General features: G+C 36.4%; 1 protein-coding gene across 1 annotated transcript in view; it reads right to left on the bottom strand.

Moving 5' to 3' along the window:
• Positions 1-19,361, bottom strand: part of nxph1.L (neurexophilin 1 L homeolog) — a 220,418-nt gene that overhangs the window by 92,876 nt on the left and 108,181 nt on the right. The gene's annotated exons all lie outside the window — the stretch shown is intronic.

The raw sequence follows: 19,361 nt of genomic DNA, 5'->3' as shown, positions 1-19,361 counted from the left end.
GACATTTGACTGTTTGCATAATACATCAGACTCCTGCACAGATTAGAAATGAAGTAGAGAAGGGACCTAACGTGCATCCCACATATGTCAGTTTTAGAATGGAAAAGAGAGCAGTCATACATCATCTATTGTGTGGTATTTGGCCTTGTGTGCCAAATTGTAAAATATATAATTTTTACCCACAGAGCTATTCAGATTTCAGTACACTCTCTGACTTTAGAAATTTGGCAGGCAAAGGCATCTACAAAAGATGGATGTATTGGAAATTGTATTACAAATTACAACAGGGGAGAATGTCTTTGTGCCTGCAAAATACCATTAAGTTATTCCGTCAAGCAGCAGAAAATAAAAAATAAATCATTTTATGTTTCTTTTGTTGTGGCCTGTTTTCTTATTAAACCAATTTCATTTTATATTTTCTAATGAATTTCCATATCAGATCAAAAGGCAACATGATTTGACTTTTGCTGCTAATGGAACATGCCCACAAATCTAACAACAAGCTTTATTGACTCCACTAAATGTCAGTTGTTATTCTTGAATCGGTAATGATCAAATAAAGTAGCAATGGCCTTGGAAGTGGAGCACGCACTATGTTTTACTTAACTTTGTTCCTTTTTTTTCTTTTGTTTTTCCAAAGTGTTCTGCGGAAGATATATGACATATTTATACATAAAGAAACGGACTGAGAGTATATTTATATACCATACCCACTAAAAGCAGTCCTACAAATAACAGTGAGTGAAACAAAATTTTAAAAGCAACACTGTACATTATAGGTTTCCTTGTAACCTTTTCACAAATGTCAAGTAGAGACAATAACTACCATCTTGCTACTCTTTGTCAGGGCACATGAACATATAAAAAATCCATTTTGGCTTTATATATTTTTTCAATTCCTGGTTATACTTTTTTAGCATAAAAATAAGGATTGGTTTCAAATGAATAAATGGAGCTCTTTTTCTAGGAGGCCCAATTGTCCACAGTCTCATTTTAGTGGTTTTAGAGGTTTTTTGAAACCACAAATACACTCATTTTGTCTAAAACCCTGTATCCTGTGTCATTTATTAAAATATTTAATTATAAAAAGCATGAACAAAATAAAATCTGAACAATGTGCTAAATATGAAAACCTCTAAAAACTTTAGTTTTTTTGCACAATTACTAGAAAAAATGGGTACAAAATGGTCCAATAGGCTTAGCTCAACTCCTATTGCCTTCTATAGGAACTCAACTGCTTTTACTTTCCAAAGTATCATATTAGAGTTTTTTTTTACAGTTTTTACAATTCATCAATCGCAAGTTCTAGACAAAATTTCACAAATTCTTAAAGGGGACTGTCACCCAAAAAAATTATTACAAATCCTATTTTATCATGTAAGTCAAGCAAAATTAACTTTACTTACACACATTTTTTGAACTTGTTTCCATAAGTCTGGGAATTCATAATTATAGCAAGCAGGCAGGAGCCATTTTGTGCACACTATTATTAAGACAAGCCTTGCATCATCTCAGAATCTTTTTGCGCACCAGAATGGGGGACCTGATGTCCATTCCCATGCCCTGGCTACACAATTACATGGTAAAGAGAGAGGGGGAATGTGGGGAGAGCAGTAACATCTAGTAAAAGCTGAATGGAAAGTGAAAGTAATTGCTTGCCTGTCTCTATGCCTAGGCATAGAGGAGGGGCAGGCAATATTTGATTGACAGCTGCAATTTTTAAATGAGTTTACAACAGCTATGAATGCTTTAATAAAAAAAAATTATTTCATGTTTAATTTGAAAAAGACTTTTATTAAACAGGTTTTTTATGTCTGTGTGACAGGTCCACTTTAAAGGCCTATTTACTAATTTTCGAGGTTGAGAAAAAAAAACATGAACACTAAGAAAAAACAGAGACGAATCTTGTTGGACTTTTTTTGTCGAACACTAGCTTTTTTTTCTTGAACACCATGACAGAATATTCCCACACACAAAAAAAAGTCACACACCAGCCAGAATCACATTGTTCCGTTCATTTTAGAAACTCAAATGTTTTAATGAACTGGGGAAATAAATATAAAATAAAAGCTGTTAGAGACTATTCCCTTTGACTATTGAACCTCGTCAGCTTTTACTTGCTCACGCGACTTTTCTCAGTTTTATTTTTTAACAAATCCCTACCATTCAAATATTTGCGAGTATATTTGTGCTCTCGTTTTTTCTCTGTGGTTTCTCGAATCATGAAAACAATGAAGGGGGTTATTTCCTAAGTTCCGAATACCCGAAATTCCCCGAAATCCGAAAAATCTGTGATTTTTTGTGTTATAATAGGCTTGAAAAAAAAATCACCTATTTTCGGAATTTATTAAACCCCGAGGGCTAAAAAGCCTGTATATAAAAACACGGCATCTCAAACCTGTCGAGGTTGCATAAAAGTCAATAGGGACAGTCCCATTGATTTTTGGTTGTGTCGGGGGTTTCGGGCAATTTCACAATGTTTTCGGAGCTTTCAGGTGAAAACTCAGAAGAATTCAGAGTTCTTGGCCGAAAATTCATGAAAAAAATCGTGAAAATCTGAGATTTTCCTGCAAAGGTAATTTTCGGAAAAACGTAGTAATAAAAACGCGTTAAAAACCCAATATTGAGATAAATTTGGACCTTGATAAATAACCCCCTAAAACTAGACTTTTGATAAATCGGCTCCATAGGGAAAAAATTTGATTACTGAAAAAAAAAATAGAAATTGTTATGTGCGTTATTAGGTGTTCTGTGCATGAGGACAAATGCCACAACAAACTGTTGGCTTATACCATATGAAAAATAAAGGGAAAAAAAATGAAGCTGCATGCATTCATATTGGTGGCAAAACAATCCTAATGGTTTTATTTTATATCTGAGTATAGTTTTTTAGCTGACATAAAGGGGTGGTTCACCTTTAAGTTAATTTTTAATATGTTATAGTATGGCCCATTCTAAGCAACTTTTCAATTGGTTTTCATTTGCTTCTACTTCTTCTAATACTTTCCAGCTTTCAAACAGAGGAGACCCTCTCCTATTCATATTTCAGTCTAATGTTTCAATCAATGCATGGTTGTTAGGGTTATTTTGACCCTAGCAACCAGATTGCTGTAATAGCAAAGCAGAGAGCTGCTGAATAAAAAAGCTAAATAACTCAAAAACTCATAAATAATAAAAAATGAAAACCAAATGCAAATTGTCTCAGAATATTACTCTCTACATCATACCAAAAGTTTATTTGAAGGTGAACAACCCCTTTAATGTATAGTGATCCAAATTACAGAAAGATCTTTTATGCTGAAAACCCCAGGTCCAAAGCATTTTGGATAATACACCAAATACTTTTAGCAAGAACAGGGAATTTGTTGAAATCTCTCCCTAAATAGACATTGGTACATACAATAAATATGTTTAAGAAATAGTTGGGTGCCTATTAAGGTTAGAAAACACAATAGTACCCATATTAATACCAATGTTACAATATTGGTCCAACCACTCAATAACACACCCCTTTCAAAGGATAAAGCAAAATCTACATGTTTTGAGCACAGGGCTGAATGTCATGCACATGTCTTTTACAAACTCAGCTATTCTGTAACTATGCTTTCATACATAGGGATGTCCAGAACTTTTCCTCTGCATGACTTTGGTAGTGCGCTGAGCATATTTAAGAACATAATTTTCTGAAATGTAATAATCAGATCAGATAATCTAATATTACATATCTGTAAGTTTTTATGCCTGCAAAAGAATTACAGTAGACTTCATCCATCCCCATTAAGTATGGCATTAAAACTAAACGTGGGATGAGGACTCTGACTCCAATTGTCATCCCTGGGAGAGTTGTGGGATGTTATCATTCCAATTCACCTACCCCATAGGGACAACTGAAATCAAATTCTGTATCTCCTTGAAAGAAATCAACAGGGTAACTAATTTTTTTTTTGTCTCCATTTAACTTTTTTAAATTTTTAAATTTTTATTGATTTTTGAAAGTAAAATCCAAGTCGTATGCGTAATACAGTACAGTAATGCATTAATGCACAGGAGTAGATAGATTACAGAAACAGTCCAAGTAATACAATATATGCATCTAAGAGATCGAACCAGACTTATCTGCAATAATAAAATGTATGTACTCTCACATTGAATATAGACTGCCTCATCCGCTGTCATTGATACAAGTAGAAAAATAAGTTCTGCAGATCAACTTGGATTGATAAAGGGAGAAAGGGAAAAGATAGAGCAAAAAACAATTAAAAAAAAATAAAAAAGGAAAAAATAAAAAATAAACAAATAGGGGAAGTGGAATTCCAGATTCAGCAAGGCCATGTCCAATCCAATCAAACACGAGAACTAGCAGTTCAGTCTGTTCTAGAGACAAGCTAATTTTTTACATCTTTCCATCAAGACACACAGTCCGCATCATGGGCAATGTCGCAATAATGTAAACAGAAAAGTAGAGTAAACAGATATCAAGTCTTCATAGCCATGTCATGGTCTGGCAGAGTTCCCCAATGTAGTATTTTAGATTAATTACCCCTCTGTGCAACCTCCATGTACTGAATCCACAATCGCCAAGTTGCCCAGTGGTTCCGTTTAGCTTTATAAGAGTCAGCATGTAGGTCTTCATATTTACGTATATCCTCCATCTCCATAATCCATTCTGTTAACGTAGGTATCTGTGGAGATTTCCATTTACGAGGAATCAGAAGTTTCGCTGCATTTAGAGCATATCGGGTCAGTGATCTCTTATAGGAGGCTACTGAGTGCTCATTATGATGGAGAAGGATCACTGCAGGGTCTCTGAAGATCTGAAGTTGTAGCTCCTTGCTACAAATATCTAGTATTATTGTCCAAAACTTTTGTATTTCTATACATTCCCAATATATATGAAGTAGTGACCCCTGTAACAGGCCACAGCGCCAACATTTATCTGAAGTGCCAGGAAACATTCTGCTCAGTTTAAGAGGAGTATTATCCATTTAACTTTTTTAAAGGCCTAAATAGTATATTATTCGCTTGAAATCCCTATTTAAAGAAACGCGAATGTATTTGTTCTGCGTTAAATTACCTGTCAGTATTTCTTTCTTATGAAGGAAAGATAATCTTGCCATGATGCGATTATGATTGATGATCTGTTAAAATATATTTGCAGTATAACTTATAACAAGGAGTATAAAGCACAACATGGATGATTTTGCTACAGGCAGCATGAAGATGATATGACATCATTACCAGGGTATAGGATTCCCACAAGCATAAATATCTTTTATATATTCAGAATTAATACATTCACTTACTGCTACAGAAGCAAATTAGATAGATAGATAGATAGATAGATAGATAGATAGATATCTTAGAGTAGACAGATGGAATATAGATGATAGACAGATAGACAGACAGGCAGACAGACAGATAGATAGATATCTTAGAGTAGACAGATGAAATATAGATGATAGACAGACAGACAGACAGATGATAGATAGATAGATAGATAGATAGATAGATAGATAGATAGATAGATAGATAGATAGATAGATAGATAGATAGATAGATATCTTAGAGTAGACAGATGGAATATAGATGACAGACAGACAGACAGACAGACAGACAGACAGACAGACAGACAGACAGATAGATAGATAGATAGATAGATAGATAGATAGATATCTTAGAGTAGACAGGTGGAATATAGATGATAGACAGACAGACAGACAGACAGATCGATAGATAGCTTAGAGTAGACAGATGAAATATAGATGATAGACAGACAGACAGATGATAGATAGATAGATAGATAGATAGATATCTTAGAGTAGACAGATGGAATATCGATGACAGACAGACAGACAGACAGACAGATAGATAGATAGATATCTTAGAGTAGACAGATGGAATATAGATGACAGATAGATAGATAGATAATAATAGATTAGATAGATAGATAGATAGATAGATAGATAGATAGATAGATACATCTTATTAACATACACAGCGGTTTATGGCAAAAAAAAGCAAGTTTACCTGGTATTCTGTATTATTACAGTATACTATATATCGCTTTACTGTTCAAAATTCAGTATAACCAAGTTATGAGTAGTGTCTGACTTTGCATTTAATTGAACACATGTTCAAATGTAAAGACTGAGCGTTCACAGAGCAATTTCAATTTCCATTACTCAGTTGTACCCTTCAGCTAGATATTGTCACTTGCCACTATATGATTACTGGAAGATTACTGTGTGCACTTCATGGTTACAATTGACCAATAACAAACTGCTTGCCTGACATTTCAGAAGACGATATAAGTAAAGCTCTCTAAAACTGAAAAGTTGTTTTTTGAGTCTATATTTTCATGATGTTGGACACTCAAGGGCAGTGTAAGGACTACAAATTTAAAACCGGGTACCAGGATAATTGGGGTTTTTTTGACAACCAGAATGGCTTATGGTTTGAAAGAGGTTGTTTACCTGCCACGCACTTTCAGTTCAATTGTTTTCAGATTGTTCACCAGAAATAAATACTTTTTTTCAATTGCTCTCCATTTTTTTTACCATTAAAAATGGAATTCTGAAGTTTATAGTGTAATGTTCCTGTCTCTGGTGTATCAATCAGGCCGCTCAGTAATCCAGGTGCAGATTCTGAACTGTTACAATTTGCTACATTGTTGATACATTTAGTTGATACATTTTTCAGCAGCATCTGTGGAATATTAGCAACTATTGTATCAATCCTAACAGCTGTTTTAAAGGGGTGGGTCACCTTTAAGTTAACGTTTAGAATGTTATAGAATAACCAATTATAAGCAACTTTTCATTTGGTCACTGTTTATTTTATTTATTTTTTTAATTATTTGCCTGACCCCTTTGAGCTTTCAAATGGGGCTCACTGACACCATCTAAAAAACAAATGCTCTGTAAGGCTCCATATTTATTGTTATTGCTACTTTTTATCACTCATCTTTCTATTCAGGCCTCTCCTATTCATATTCCAGTCTATTATTCAAATCAGGGCCTGGTTTCTAGGGTCATTTAGATTGCTGAAATTGCACACTGGAGAGCGGCTGAATAAAAAGCTAAATAACTCAGAAATCACAAATAATAAAAAGGGAAAACCAATTGCAAATTAGCTCATTATTGCTCACTTAACAATACTTTCATCCTGGAAATTCTGTATTTTGTAAATCAATCCAGATTGAAAATCCAATGCTAGATACAGAACATCAGGAAGCATGGGCCAGCACTATCCTTACATAGGGTCTTGGTGCAGCCTGAGTCCCCTGCTCCATAACTTGCACATCTGAATGAGGCACATGTAAGAAGATGGGGATATCTGCGGCTATGAGGAAAGACAGTGTACAATGTGCAAAAACTGATCAACTGGGACCTTTTTCTTATTTTGCACACTGCTTTGTGCCAAGTAAATAGTAAATCCAGAAAAGGTGCTCTCACAATCATTTCATCAATCACTGGAGGTGCATCAACATTTTGTTGATTTAAGATTATTAGCATTAGTGATGTGACAAAAAAATTACTCGCACCAGACCCTAAACTGCCTGCTCCCAATCGCATCCAATCCAAACCCGCCTGGCACTTTATATTTCTAAGCCCTTGTCTGAGATCATAAAAGGGTTGGGTGGGGCAGGTCTGCACCTATAAATAGGAGCTCAATCTGAACCTGCCTGTGACCCACCCAACCCGCAGGTTTCAGGTCAGCCCACACATCACTAAATAAGTATTGAAGCTGTCTGCTGATTCACAATAATGTATTCCAATAAGCCAACAGTAGCATTTACTCAGTAAACTAAAAAACTTTTTAGCAGGTTTTGCTTGGGTTGCATGGATTGAATGCTTTTATGTTACATTATGACTATTAACATCAGGATGTTTTTTATCTCTTGAACTTGTGAGTATTTTGTTTGAGGTAAAAACATGAAAAGAATAGATATCATTGATGTGGCCTACATACAAAAGAAATTCTTTCATGTAACATCCTTTTACCCTCCTATATGAAAATGATTCTTCTTTAAAGGACATGTAAAATGCCTGATGGATTAAATTCTCCAGAACACAAAGCAACTTGATTTCCTCAAACTTCAGATGAAAAACGGGCTTTTAGCAGACCACGAAGATGAAAGCCACAGTAAGATTCGATTGGGGAATCAGGATGCAACTGGGCACAATGTGAGATAGTTTGAAAGAAGTACAACTGGACTAATACATGCTATGTATATTTTTTGGCACCTTCGTGATTATGTGTGACTTCTAGCTTTCTGCAGTTACTGTACATAAACAGTACTGGGTCCGTTTTCTAGGTTTGTTTTATTTCAGACTACATTTGTTGAATTAAATTTTCTATCACATTATTTATTCTAGCTGAAGCTCATATTCTTAAACTGCATTTTTAACACTTCATTTTTCCTCTACCAAGAAAAGACGAAGCCACAATACTGTTTCTGCTTCTTTGGATGATTCGAAGACAGCTCAAATCCAATCTATTTGAGCATGAATGGAAAAATTTGATTTGATGTCAGATACCTAGCCTGCTTAATTTCTGGAACAATAAGCAAATGTGGTACTGAGTGTATTTTTGACATCCATATTCTTTCCAGACTTTGCTAATTCATTAAGCATTAAAATAGTATTTTTAAACCAACTATATTAAACCGATCTTTCAAGTGAAAATTATGATTAAAGGCATGCAAACTTGAAAACTATTTATTCTGTCTATGACAGGGTAGGTTGTATGTTCTGGTTTTACAGTGGTGTTCATGTCCTCTTCCTCTTTGCCTGCAGCCATAATGTGATTGAGTCACAAATAAAGTGATGTAAATAGGATTCTCTGTACACTTCACATATATGGAAGAGCTACAGGAAACTAACAGGGTCTAGGCTCAGTTAGTGAATCATGTGACTAAAATAGCAAATAGTGATGGGCGAATTTGCCGATACATTTGCGAATTTCCAGCGAGATTCACGAAACAGCGAAAAATTTTTGAAACTGCGCCGGCATCTCGTTTTTGACACCGGCGTCCGTTTTTTTGACGCCAACGTCCGTTTTTTGACACCAACGCCCGTTTTTAACGCCGGCGTCCGTTTTTTTTGGATGCCGGCGACAAGTTTTTTTTGACTTTCGTTACTGAATTTTCACGGCCGTTTTGCTAATTTATTCGCCGGCGGCAAATCGCGCGAATTCGCGCCTGGCAAATAAATTCGCACATCACTAATAGCAAACACCATCAGAGGAGAAGTTGGCTGCCTACAGAACTTACCCACTAACAGCTGAGAATGAAAATAGCTTGACTTTCGAGTGAATTCATAGAGTGACTTTAAGGAATTGTAGCCTGATTGAATGAATAGGGAGACCCATTTACTGAAGGTTGAATTTTAGTAATAATGAATGTCAAGAAAGTTATTAAAAGATCTGAATATAAAAAGTATGAACAGAAGAAATGTGCTGAATGATGCTCTCAAAAATATTAAAAAAAATTACTAGGAAAAAAAATCCAAAAACATCTAACGGGCATATTTATCAAGGGTTGAATTTCGAATTTGAAAAACTTCGAACTTCGAATTCAAAAAGACCAACCGAAATGAAGTCGAAGTTTTTTTTTGGCCGAATAGGTCTGTATTCGGCCGAATTCGAATTGTACGAATCAAAGTAATAGTGCATCGAATTCAAATTTAGAGTTTTTCCCAAAAAAGAACTTATATTTTTCAAAGTCAACCATTTGACTCCAAATAGGTTCTAGGAGGTCCATCATGGGCTAAAACAGCAATTTGGCAGGTTTAGATGGCGAATGGTCGAAGTCGAATTTTTAATGAGACAGTACAATTTCGATATTCGAATTTTCGAGTTTTTTCCAAATTCAAATCAAATTTGGACTATTCCCTAGTCGAAGTACACAAAAATTAGCTCAAAATTAAATTTTTTTTATTAAAATTTTCACTTCAACCTTTGATAAATCTTTATCTTTGAAAAGATCTTTTAAATCTGCCACTAAATGTTTGCCCTTTTTTTAAAAAAAAAAAAAAGTTTTATCGGATCAAAACAACTCCCATTGACTTATTTAGGACCTCAAATGCTTATACTTGCTGAATTTTTGTATTTGTGGTTTTTACACATAAATAGAGTTTTAGAGACATTTTAAAAAAAACACGAATTTCTAGAGGAAAAATACAATTTGTGATAAAAATAGAAATCCAATTGTTAGTAAATTGGCCCCTAAGTGTATGTGTGGGAACATTCCATGCAACCAGAGACAGCTGAGATATGAAAGCAAGGTAAGGGATGGGTCATTATATTAGAGAAGAAGTCAAACGGGGGAATGTAATAAAAGTCGGTAATGGAAAAACTATTCTCAATGCAAAAAGTTATGCATTTGTGCAAACAAATTTTGCTTTGCACGAACTTAATATAGCTTTTGCGAACCTGGAAACTGTTTAGCAACCACTTCGACCGTGAAAGACTGCGAATTTTATAGTTTGCGCCAATGCGCATTAAATGTAATAAAACTTCTTACTGAAAAAGTCAATGGGGCAAATTTACTAAAGGGCGAAGTGGATAACGCTAGCACAAATTTGCCAGCGTAATGTCATTTCGTTACTTTGCCAATTTACTAGCGGGTGCTGGTGTAAATTCGCTAGCGGAGTGGACCTACTCTATCGCTACTTCGCACCCTTATGCCAGGCGAAGTTGTGGTCTGTTGAAGGGACGTAACTACGCTAATTCACTAATGTGCGCATTTTACTGAACGTTACCTCCTGCACCAGACTTTACTTCGCCAGGTCAGACCAGATGAAGTTCAATACAATACATAGGAGTTTGTCCAAAAATAGTTTACATTTTTTCTAAGTCCCAAAAAACGCTGGCATCTTTAACTTTTTTTTAAGGGTGATAGGCTGAAAAATAGCGTTAATTTTTTTGGGGGTACCCTCCTTCCCCCCTATATTTCCTAACATATGGCACCTCAACGATACAGTGGGCACATGTGTAGGGCAATAGGACACCTTTGTTTTATTTTTTAAAGGTTTCCTGGGCATAATGTAGTTGCTGCAGCATATACGCCCATTATATTTTAACTTTGCGCCGTATGCAAATAAGGCATTGCTAGCGTAACTTCGCTTTACCTGACAAAGTAACGGTAGCACAACTTCACTACTGTTTGCCTCCCTGATCGTATCTTCGCATTTTACTGAATTTGCGTATTGCTGGCGAAACTACAGCTGGCGAAGTGCAGAGGAATAGTCGCTGGCGCAACTGCGGATCTTAGTGAATTTGCCCCAAAAGATTACGACACCTTCAAGCACTTCTTAAGTGTGAGCAATTAACATTCGCAATTCAATAACAGTTTAAGGAACAATATTACATTGCGAGATGTGGATTTTAATCTTATTGGTGCGAATTGTTTTTCTCTTTGCGACTTTAATTACATTCCCATCCAAAGAGACTTGAAGAGAGTAACAATGTACTCATTGGGTTAAAAATACTATAATGTTTTTCCTGCTTCCAACCCAACTTACACAACAGCTAATCTGGCAACATGTCCAAAGAAGGTGGAATTTTAATAAAATATAGTAGGTTCACTGATAATGTAAATGGAAATTAGACTTAACCCCTAGAAATTGAAGTGATGTTTCTAACATCAGTTTTGCCTTATGTTAGCAATGCAACTCTGCACTCAGTGTCCAATGAATGACTAGCAATTGCAATCTTCATATCATGCACATTGGATGAATGATGAATAAGTGAAGCTGAAACACAGCTCCTCTCTCCTTCTTGATATTTTCAAAATAATAGAAAGGTGTTCATACTGTGTATAGCTTAGCCACTGGTAAAGTTCCCCCCATTCGGCAAGCTGGAGATTTGTTGGCTTCTAAGAGTATTCACAGTTGTTGGCCACAGTAGACATAGAACAGCATTAGGGTACCTCAGAAGGCACCTAGGCAAATTTTGACTTTAAATAGGAATACAAACCAGGGTTGTTTTTTTTTTTAAAAAAAAAAAAAACTATAAAATATGTAACGAGATTTAGAAGAGCCTATGCAGTCACAAGGTAAGCTAATAAAAAAGCAATATAATAAATTACAATAATTAAGAAAAAAGTAGAACTTATTTTAAACAATTCTGTCAATTTTTTTTTTAGAAAATGCATCAGTTAATAGCGGTCCTCCAGCAGGATCCTACATTGTAATCCAAAAGAGCAAACAGATGTTTTTATATTTAATTATTAAATCTGACATGGGGATAGATTTGTTGACAGTTTTCCAGGTGCCTCCAGCTATGAGAAACAGTTAGGGGCAGATGTATCAAGGGTCGAATTTTGAGGGGTTAAATCCCTCGAAATTCGACTGGAGAATAGAATCGAATAGGGAATTCGGGCAAATTTGCGCGCTGGCGAATAGTCGAATGGGCGAATATTCGCCCCCGGCAAATAGTCGAGCGATCGAATATTCGATCAAAGGATTTTCATTCGATCAAATGATCGATCGAATGCCTTTTTATTCGATCAAAAACTTAGAATTAGGGACTTTCCCATAGGCTTTTAAAGCAATTCGGTAGGTTTAATCTGGCGAAGTAGGCAGTCGAATGATTTTTAAAAGAAACAGTACTTCGACTATCGACTGGGCGAATAGTCACATCTTTTTTCGCTCAATCTATTCGAATCATTCTACTCAGGCGAATTTACGCCAATTCGATAGTCAAGGAGCACAAAAAACTCCCTTTTTTCCCTCTATTCATTCACCTTAGTGAATGTGCCCCTTAATCTTTACTGCCGCACTGCAAGTTGGATTATTAACACACTCTCCCTTTCTCCCCCAGTAAACCATCATCAGAACAATGGAATAGTAAACAGATAACAACTCCCTGACACCTGTATTATTAATAAATGCTACCATGCATCCCACCTGGTTACATTGAGTAGAAGAAACAATAGCTTATGTGAAAGTAGTTCCATTGTGAAGTGCTGGCTCTTTCTGAAAGCACATGACCAGCCAAAATGGCCTGCGATGGCTGCCTACACACAGATATTACAACAACAACAAAAAAATACTTTTTTTTTGGTTCAATGAATTATGTGCAGTGTACACAGTGTAATTTAGGAATAAGAATTATACCATAAAAATCATGACAGAATTCCTTTTAGAAGAAGAACTAAAATGCCAAACAGAAAAAGAATAATTGGGCTATTTTAGGTGATTAGTTCCCAATCTTCCAAAATGGAAACGCAAATGTAGAACCATACAATAGATATATTTGTAGCACCATATGGTATGAGCTCATTGTTCAGTTTATTAACTTGCCATTTAAAGACGTGGCAATGATATTTTTCCTGTTTAAGTCTGACATTCCCCATTTCATGACATGGCATGTTCCAGCAGGCGTAATAGTGTGCGCTACACTAGTAACTGATCACATTTACAACATGAACACATTGCTAGGTTTGACAGGCAAATATCATTTGGAGTGCTAACGGTAAGAAATACATTTTAACAGTGTGTTTATTTCTAGCCTGCAGTGTAAAGACTTTTGCAAAGGTGTCTTGATTTAATGCGATTAAAAACTGCTAAACTGAACTGCTCCTAAAAGTTTCCTATGGACAGTACGAAAGCAATGAACAGAACCCAACCTTGCTCACTTTTAGGTACTAAATTTAATAAAAGCCATAAACTAAAATAAATGCATACATAAGAATAAAAATTTGCTGTAAATTTCATTAAAAAAATTCTGCAAATTTTACTGCAAATTTTGAATTTCATATTTCACTGCAAGTTTTAAAGGGGTTGTTCCCTTTTCAATTAACTTTTAGTATGATGTAGAGAGTGATATTCGGAGACAATTTGCGATTTGGTTTTCATTTTTTTTTCCTGTCATTTTTGAGTTTGCAATTTCAGCAATCTGGTTGCTAGTGTCCAAATTACCATAGCAACCATGCATTGATTTGAATGAGAGGCTGGGATATGAATAAGAGAGGGCCTGAATAGAATAGAAATATGAGTAATAAATGTAGCAATAACAATACATGATGTAAGCTGGAAAACGTCAGAAGGCTACAAACATCTTCAAATGGTTCAAGGGACGTCTGCCATTGCCTTCTATATGACTTCAACAGGAATTTCCAGCTTTTGGGGTATAATAAAGTTATATATTTTTTTTAACCCAAAAATTGGAGTTTTGACTGAAAAATACCCTTGAAAACCCTTAAAAACCGATTAATTATATCTTAGCTGGGATCAAGTACAAATTACTGTTCTACTATAACAGAGAAAAAAGGAAATAATTAATAAAAATTTTAATTATTTGTAGGGATGCACCAAATCCAGGATTCGGTTCGGGATTTGGCCAGGATTCTGCCTGTTTTCAGCAAGATTCGGATTCGGCTGAATCCTTGCGCCTGGCCAAACCGAATCCGAATCCTAATTTGCATACGTCAATTAGTTTTGGGTAGGGAAATCACTGAACTTTTTGTCACAAAGGAAGATTTTTTCCCACTTTTTCCTTTCCTAACCCCAATTTGCATATGCAAATTAGGATTCAGATTCAGTATTCGGCTGAATCTTTCACCAAGGATTTGGGGATTCGGCCGAATCCCAAATAGTGGATTCGGTTCATCCCTAATTATTTGGATAGCAGTCTATGGGAGATGGTCATCCCAGTAAATTGTCGCATTCTGGATAATCGTTTCCGGATAATGGATCCATCATAAGTAGTGATGGGCGAGTTTGTCCCGTTTTGCCCAAAAATTTGTGAATTTCCCATGAAATTCACGAAACGGCGAAAAATTTACGAAACGCCTTGCGTTAATTTTGACATTGGCGTTAAAGTCAATGGGCATCCAAATAATGTTGACGCACGCTGGTTTTGGCGCGAGTGGCTTTTCCGATGCACGTCCAAAAGTTTCAGCAAATTTTTTCGTCAGTTTCGCGATTTTATTCACCGGTGGCAAATGTGGAAATAAGTCTCTAATTCACGCCTGCCAAATGTATTCGCCAATCACTTATCATAAGGTCAGAGAGAGACAGGGAATGATGAATCCTATTCTAAAGTATATTGTATAGGTATATTCTGGCTTGCCCAATGTCTCCATACACAGCAGTTGTATGTTAAATTAGTTATAGTTACATTAAGCAGAGTTCCTGATAGCAGCCAGCATGTTATGATGAGTATGCTTTTCTATTAGCATATACAGAGTCATGCATTATCTGTCATTTCTGATATCTCTAAAGTCGCACTCCCAAAAGGGTCAAACTGGTGCACAGCAGTTTTCCTAAGCAGCCAGCTTTGCCTTCTAAGTGAAAAGTGATTGAAAAATGCAGGTACTTCTCTTTGAACACAAAATGTTTATAGGTAATGCAGCGCTGACTGAACGTGCTTAAGTGCAGTGAGAAGATTACATACATATGCTTCTTATTCGTTTCCTTCTCTTTTCTGCATACTCCATTAGACTTCCTCTTGGGAGAAACTGGAGTGATCTAAACTTTTAACCACAAACCTCATTTATTCTGTTTTTCATTATCAGTGGAATCATTTAAGACCAAATAAAAGATAAGCATCTACTGTAAACTTTTATATCTGCATTTAATTAAATCTATTACCTGTTTAATCGTACGTATAATGTGTTATTGACCAGCTAAATAATGCTGTGGAGTCACTGGGTAAATTCATTATACTGAACATGTAAGGGCTGGACTCCACGAGTGTTTTTCGTCAGATCGGCGCCCGGCGACAAAACGCAGGCGACAAGGCGTCAAGATATAATTGGACTGAACGAAAAGTCGCAGGTAAAAACGGCACGGTCAGCCTGTCGGATAAAGACGCTGCTTTCTGCGTTCACATACGACAATCGTGTCGCGTCAGATGTAATGTAGTTTTTATCTGTGACTTTTCGTTCAGTCCAATTATATCTTGACGCCTGCAACTCCGGCCACCGGCACCAAACTGACGAAAAAGCTTGTGGTGTCCAGCCTTAATACATGGCTCATATTCAGTATTATGAAAGAACCAATCCAGGTGTATGTAATCATAACAACCACATGAGCACATGCATCAGTCTGATTGGTCAGTACATGTTCCACAGGTATGGAATTCGTTCACGGGCGCTCCGCCAATGAGGCGAGTTGAGGCACTCAGGCTGTAGTGTTCCCCTGGTTGCCAGGGGTGGCAAAAATTCTGCTCCTGGTAACTAAGAGCTCAATTTCCGGTATTTGACCTGGAAATTCGGCTCTTCTAGTGCAGAGAGCGCAATTAAGCTCTCTGCACTAGCGACGTGGACCTCCCGACCCCCGTCCAGGTGAGTGCCGTGGGGGAGGCGGGGGGCGGCAAAAACAAAGGCCGCCTTGGGCGGCAAATTGGGCAGGATCGCCCCTGAATTCGTTATACAGAAACCCATTATCCAGAAAGCTCCGAATTACAGAAAGGCTGTTTCCCATAGAATCCATTTTATCCAAATAATCTGAATTTTTTTTAAAAAAAAATAATAATTCATTTTTTCACTGTAATAATAAAACAGTAGCTTGTACTTGATCCAAACTAAGATATAATTAATCCTTATTGGAAGCAAAACCAGCCTATTGGGTTTATTTAATATTTACATGATTTTCTAGTAGATCCCAAATTTCAGAAAGGTCCCTTATCCAGAAAACCCAGATTCCAAGCATTCTGGATAACAGATCCCATACCCTATACTAAAACTGGGAACTCTCTAGAATTATAGGTGAGCGTACCTTAGCTTTAATACAGCTTTTAATATGGGGTACATACTACTGGGCAATTTTCAGCATTTGTTGAGTCAATCAGAGAAATATATATGTGATGCATGGTCAGGAATGAGTTAAACTATGCATGAAATCGTATCTTTATATTCTTATAAATGTGAATGTTTACATGTTGATTTAAAACAAGGTCTTTCCTTATCCTTTCATACTGAATAAAACAGAATGTCACTTCCAGGAATTTGCAAAGCAATGCTGCAGCTCGAAAGCAGACATGAAATGAGTCTCCTCTAGAGCCTTTCACATTTTACTAAATAGCATTGCACACTGATTACAATCATCTTAAATTCCCTGCAATCTGGGGCAGGTGCACATAAACACGAAGCCCAAAGGAGAACTAGTTGTTCCTCAGAGACTATTCTCAGCATTCTGTGGCAATTCCATTACGCTAAACGCATAATATAAGGAAATAATGCACCTCGGTGACTTGGTTTTTATTGGAAACAAGGTTCATTTACTACAAACGGCAATGCACCCCTAATATTCACCATGACTTTCAGCTGCAGTAGTATAGTAGTGTCACGTTGCTTATTGATTTCTACCTGTACAAATACAATACCATACAAAACTTAAAGTATTTTTAAAAAAAATATTATAAGGCTCAATTACTATGATGAGAAAGAGTGAAAAATGCAATTTTCCATGATTTTTTTTACAGTCAATGGAAGTTCCCTTTCTTTTCTTGCAAAGATCAGTCTTTCATTCATGGTTTTAGTGGTTTTTGGAGATTAAAATGTTCATTGTCATACAAAATTTGTGGTTTTTGGATTTTTTCGGAGGCTATTTTTGTTCGTACTTTACATTTGGATCTTTAAATACCTTTCATAGCATTTGTGGTTTTAGAGAAATAGAGTATAATCTTGGTGTCAGAAACCTCGAAAACAACTTAAATCCAACCTTTAATAAATAGGCCTCCCCAGCCTTTTTAAAATAGTCTGAACACTGTGTCAGTATGGGTGTCATGCAGAGTATGGGTGATCTTTAAAACAGCCTCGATTTGTACACCAAATTAATTTTGTGCATAAAAAACTCTGGCATACCAAGTGAGTTTTGAGTTTCTTTTAGGGGCAGATTTACATAGGGTCAAATATAGATGGTTAGTTAACCCTCGATATTCGATTGCCGAATGTAAATCCTTCGACTTCGAATATCGAAGTCGAAGGATTTGCCGCAAATAGTTTGATCGAACAATCGAACGAAAAATCGTTCGATCAAACAATTGAATCCTTCAAATCGTTCGATTCAAAGGATTTTAATCCATCGATCAAATGATTTTTCTTCGACCTAAAAAACATTAGAAAGCCTATGGGGACCTTCCCCATAGGCTAACATTGCACTTCGGTAGGTTTTAGGTGGCGAAGTAGTCGAACGATTTTTAGTTTGAATCGTTCGATTAGAAGTCGAAGTCATAGTCGGAGGTCGAAGTACCCAATTCGAAGGTCGAAGTAGCCAAAAAAAACATTTGAAATTCGAAGTTTTTTTTATTCTATTCCTTCACTCGAGCTAAGTAAATAGGTCCCCCAGTGTAATTCAACTAGGGAATAGTCCAAACTCAATTTGAATTTTAAAAAAATTCCAAATTAGAATTTTGAAATTTATCATGTATTGTCCCTTCAAGAATTCGAATTTGACTATTCACCTTCTAAAACCTGGTGAATTGGTGTTCAGCCTATGGGGGACCTCCTACAATCAATTTGGAGTCGTTTGGTGAACTTTTGGGGGATAAATTAAAAAAAAATTTTGGTGAGAAAACTCTAATCGAATTAGATCAAATAATATTGGAATTTGCAGCTTGATTCTATTCATCCGTTTTTTAAAAAATAGATTTTTTTTTAATATATTTCGATTGGTCTTTTTTTCTTATTTCGATTTGCTTGAAATTCGACCCTTGATTAATCTGCCCTTTGATGTTCCGGGGGCTGGCTTGGCCAAGAAAGAACTACTTCAGTTTGATTTAGGTGAGTAGAAATGGCTTAAGAGCACAGGGAGAGGGTTTTGGGGTGAATATGAGGTGGGCCGGTGGATCAACTAGGAATTATAAACTTACTGCCAAATATATTGCCAGTAAATTGGTAATACTGGCCCTGGCCAGTGGAAGAATCTTGAACAGCGCCTGCCCAGCGCCCCCACAGGTGCCCCCTAGGCAGGTGCCTTCCCCTATTTCGTGCCCTTTGCAGAAGTCCTGAAGGGTTAAACAGTGCTTAGTAATAAGCTGACCTATCAGATAGATAGGATCCGATGTGCTGGGACAAAACGCTGGTGTCAAATCGCATGCAACGGAAATAAGGTAAGAGATAGAAACGTCGGATGAAGTTGAAGCGGTGATCCAACGCCACATGACTGTCAGATGCAGACGCAGTCCAGTCGCAGATGCGACTTCATCCGATAATGCATTCACTTACCTTATTTGCGTCGCATGAGATTTGACACCATCGTTTTGTCAGATCGTGCCGAAAACGTCTGTGTAGTCTTACCCTAAAGGTCACTCAGTCAGAACAGTATTTCTAACACCCCTATAAATCATTTAGCCCCAGTGCAAACGGTAAATCATACAGTTCAGACAGGAAAACAGTGCAACAGGAATTC

The sequence above is a fragment of the Xenopus laevis genome, chromosome 6L (genome assembly GCF_017654675.1).
Source record: "Xenopus laevis strain J_2021 chromosome 6L, Xenopus_laevis_v10.1, whole genome shotgun sequence".
Taxonomy (NCBI): Eukaryota; Metazoa; Chordata; class Amphibia; order Anura; family Pipidae; genus Xenopus; species Xenopus laevis.
Note: the sequence above shows the minus strand (reverse complement) of the source record. Positions and strands in the feature narration are given on the sequence as shown.